This window comes from Prosopis cineraria, unplaced genomic scaffold, assembly GCF_029017545.1.
Source record: "Prosopis cineraria cultivar Desert tree isolate PC_DT_omini unplaced genomic scaffold, ASM2901754v1 PC2, whole genome shotgun sequence".
Taxonomy (NCBI): Eukaryota; Viridiplantae; Streptophyta; class Magnoliopsida; order Fabales; family Fabaceae; genus Prosopis; species Prosopis cineraria.
In genome coordinates, this window is record NW_026555333.1 from 36,444,270 (window position 1) to 36,449,211 (window position 4,942).

The window sequence follows — 4,942 nt, forward strand, 5'->3', positions numbered from 1 at the left end:
CCCACTGTAGCTAGTTGCCCTTTTGAGGTTGCTGGTAGAATCGGCGTCAGCTAACCAATCTGAAGCCAAATAATTTTTCCAGTGAATAGCATTCCCATAATAAAATTCTTAAAATTTAAATTGACAGTCTCTAATAATGGTGTCAAATAATTGAAAGTAATTCCACCAAAATTATAAGCATATAAATTATAATCATATTTGAAAAATAAGAATAAGTAGAGAACAATTTATGTTCTCATGCTTAAAGAAACCATTTGCTCTCATATAACTCAAAGTAATACAAATTACTAGTCAACACCGGATAAATTTCAAAAATACATATTAATCAACATTTAAAATTTCGAGAACTCAACAGAACAGGTTACAAACGTGAACACTCAGTCCACGAGGGTAAATAACCAAACGCGGCTTATGCCACGAAAACAAACGTGGACACACCAGTCCACGAGGGTAAATAACCAAACGCAGCCGGAGCGACGAATCAAACGTGGACACACAGCCCACGAGGGTAAGTAACCAAACGTGGCTCAGGCCACGAAATCAAACGCGGGTATGAAGCCCACGAATACCAAACGTGAGAATAAAACTCACGAAACAAACTAGCTAGTATTTAACCACAGCGCGCTACGGACTAACGGAACTGCCGTTAGTAACAGTGTTCTGTGTAAAGTTCTCTTAGAAATCCCATTTCAACATGCGAGAGAAATGATTATTTTGAATTTAAATTGTCATTTTCAAAATCAAACTCGCATGAATTGTGTCAAATCTCAACGTTTGTCAAAATCATAACTTTGTATTAATCGAGTATCCAATAAATTTCAAAGTTTAACAACCATACAAGATTACTTCCATCAAACTTGGAAATATCTTTGTAAAAATCAATGAATGCATATATCATAACTCGTTTGTCTTTCACTGATATCTTAAAATTTTCATAATTAATATAATTCATAAGAAAAATAATTCAGGAAGAGGCTATTAAAATAAAGATAAAATATTAAATGGAATGCTATTCACTTACTCGTCGGAGCTTCAAAATTTTTAAAGATATCCTTTCTTTCAATTTTGGTCAGGTTCCCTTTCTTCTGCACACCCTATTAGAATATAAATAAATAAATAATTAAATAATTAAATAAATTTGTCCTGGGTATTTTACCAAACAACATACATACATACATAATTGTCGAAGTTGATGTTAATGTTTTTCCTTCCTAATTTTTTTTTTCAGTTTTATTGAGATCTTGCAATATCGTCTAATTCCATAATTTCTAATTGGAATCTCAATCTACAATATCATCTTGCTTCCTTGCATAACCGCAATATTCATTTAAATAGAAATTCCTCCTCTCTTCTTCTTCCTTTTTCTTCTTTTTCTTACGTAACAGCATGAATAATGACAGAACAATGTGAGGTTGCCATGATTACATATACCAAACAGTAATAGTAGCGCATACAACTCTACTTCTGCATTTCACGTATACGCACGTCACACATGTCCTTATCTCTTACTCTCACGACATAGTGGATTAGCAATAGGAGAGTTTAAAATTTCTCACCTTCTCAACCCAGATGGCAGCGGACAACAAAGGAGAAAGAAGAAGAAAATGAAGATTGCAGCAGAACAGGGACGCAGAAAACTGAGCACTACTCGCAAGGAAACACAGGAAATGAATCAGCAACAATAATCCATATTCATAACAGCACTGCCGCAGCTCTGGCAACTTGGTTTCTCATCCCAGCTGTTACTCGAAGATGACGCCACAGATAGAACCAAAACAGAAAACGAAGAGGAAAAAAAAACAGAGACAAAGAGCACGAAAGATAGCCGGAGCAATCGGTGCAGCACAAGTCTCCAACTCTTTCTTACAATAATCACTGGTGATAATAAAGAGAAGGAAGATCTAAATACTCACACATGCACCTGGATAAAGAAGGGAGAAAGAGCTCGGTGATCTGAAATAAATAAAGAAAACAGAGTGCAAAGATCACTCGTTGACTGACCAACGACAGATGGAGTAAAGGCAAGCGTACCGACGATAATAACAGCTAAAACTGAAGAGAAGCAGCAACGATTCAAGGAGGAAGAAGGAGAAGGTTTAGCGTGCTCTTTTATAACACCCAGAACAGAGGAGAAGGCGAGTTGCAGCTCGAGCCCGCATACACATCAGACGGCGTCACGGCAAGGAAGAAGGAAGCCACTTACGCACACCTCAATCCACTAGCAACGGCGGACGGAACCTCAACGCCAGTGACTGCTGTATACGGAGGAAGTGAAATTTCTAGACCTAGGATTTCTCTTACTCTCTCCACCGACTCTCTCTTTCTCTTTTGCTCCAGAATCCTTTCTGAAGAACAAAAGAAGAGTAAATAAAAATATAATTATGTTAGGGGTAATTTGGTAATTTTCTTATGAGGAAAATCAGCAAAGGAAGAAAAATATTCTATGGGCTCACTATGGTTCGAACTTGGGACCAAATGAAAATAATCCAGCCCAACTACCACTACATCAGCTTCCTCTATTAGCATAATTGTATAAGGATTTAATATAAACATACGTAAACCAATTATCATATATATATGTATATTAATTTATTTTTATAAGGGTTATCACATTTCTCAATCTCGGCCTATGCAATATATAGTAAGAAAGTTAAATTAGTTGATTGAGTATAAAAAAAGTGTTAAGTTAATGTACTTACACACTTGTCAATAAGCTCCTAAACATGTTCATCAACAATGTTTCCTTCTTTATTAGTTTGGCCTTCTATGAATAGTCTGTGACGTGAAACTGAGCTTTCTCCTAAACCCTCTCACTCGATCTATGAATTTAAGTAAATTTAAATGTGAGTATAATACATATATCCATGAAATAAGCTAAAATTATATAGTATAAATATTAACTTACCATTTGTTGCTCAATTCCTATATATCTTATGCGCCCCTTCTTGTAAGGGTATAGACCTTTCTCATGTAACTCTTTCTTTTTATGGCTCAACTCCTATGCAAAACACATAGAATCATATCAATAAAATTAAATATACCAAAAATAATAAAAAATTAACTCATCTCACTATTCTTACTTAAAATTGTCCCTCGAGACGTTGAGCAACAAATTCATCCCACTATTCTTGTGAAACTAATGGCCTTATCAAGTCGGGGACCTCAGTGAAGGTTTCTATCTTCTGCTCCAAAATCAGGGTAATTGAGATTAATTTTTTTTTCATTGAGAAGAGTTAGTTGGATGTCAAAGCTTCCCATCTTTGATCCGTTTATCCGCATGCCATGTCAAATTTTTTGCATCCTCTGCACTATTGTATAGCCGTCTAAATCTAGGTATAACAAGAAAGCACCGTAATGCCTTCTTTGGACTCTTCCCATTCTCTTTGTAGCGTAAGACATTACATTTTGAACACTTCATTAATAATGCATATTCATTTCTAAATAATATGCAATCATTAGGATAGGCATGTATTTTCTCATAACTCATACCAATTGAGTGTAGAATTTGTTTTACCTCATACATAGTCCTTGAAAGCTCGGTGTTCATAGGTAGAAGTTGTTTTATAAGTGTAAGATTTTCTGTAAAGCTCTTATCACTCCATCCATTGCTCACTTTCAAGTTTTACAATTTCAACACTGCCGATAACTTTGTGAATTCAATGCAACCAGCATACAAGGGCTTCTCTACATCACTTTTCAATATCTCTAACATTTTAGGACAATCCTCAAGTTTCCTTTCAATTGCATTGGCCATCTCTCTAAGACAGTCACCCTTATGAGTATCTGTGTCATGATCATCTGATTCAAAGCTTCCTTTATACTCTCAATTACTAGTAGACTCATCCCTTCTAGTCTCTCCATGCTTATGCCAACACTTGTAATTTTCATCAATTCCATAGCACACTAAATGGTCTTCCATCTCATGTGCACTAATTTGCTTCAAAAGACCACATTTTACACAAGGGCACACTATTCTTCTAGGGTCTTTTACATGCTCAAGAACAAACCTCATAAACTCTTTCACACCATTCAAATACTCTTTAGTTAATCGATTGGAAGACATCCATTCTTTATCTATAACTTTTTAATCTAAAAGACAATCCATTGAAGAAAATGTGATCAGTGACTCATGAATATGGAGAGGAAAGAAATGATAGAAAGATTATCAATAAAGAAATTAATGACTCTCCATATAATATAGAGTAATTAATGAATCATGAGTCACAGTACATGAGCATTCACATACTCTTTCAACTGCCGATAAAAATTCAGCAGCATAACAGCATAAAGAAAGTATTTCTCAAGCTAAAACCCTCTTTTCAATCTTGGCATCTCACTCAACAAACTAATTTCAATCATATACAATCACAAAACTAACGAAATTCTCACAAAATAGCATTTTCAAATTAACTCTAATTATTATAAAATTCTATATAAAATCCGTTCAAAAATCATAGAAAAAAAGAAAAAACATTATAAACATCATTTTGAATCAATTTTTTATGTCTCATTGATCATTTTAAGATTACACATATCCTATATTAGCAATCTCAAGCCAATAACAAATCATTCTTTACCAAATGTAAAAATATCAATAAAATATCAATGATTTTTACAGAAACCACGCGTCAGTTTTTATCACTAAAATGAAATCCAATTGTAATGAAAATTGGCATACTAGTACATTTCAATATTTAGTTTTGAACGATAAAACCATTCTAATCAAACAATGCACGAAATTTAAATTAAAAATTATTGAAATAAATCAGTCAAAATTCATAGAAAAATACAATCATCACAAATATCCCATTTTGATCACTAATTTTCATCTTAATAATCATCTTAAGGCTAAGCATATCATCTACGATCATTCTCAAGTCAATAAAACACCAAACATTAGCAATTTTTGACACCCCACAATACTAAAATGGGCCAAAAATGA

At 33.9% G+C, this 4,942-nt stretch overlaps 1 long non-coding RNA gene across 1 annotated transcript; it reads right to left on the reverse strand.

Moving 5' to 3' along the window:
- On the reverse strand, positions 1-1,792 carry LOC129301708 (uncharacterized). Its single transcript, XR_008591076.1, has 3 exons — positions 1,557-1,792; positions 1,022-1,094; positions 1-59 (listed from the first exon to the last, which is right to left on the reverse strand). It is a non-coding gene; the product is annotated as an uncharacterized LOC129301708 (long non-coding RNA).
- Between the last annotated feature and the right edge of the window lie 3,150 nt (positions 1,793-4,942).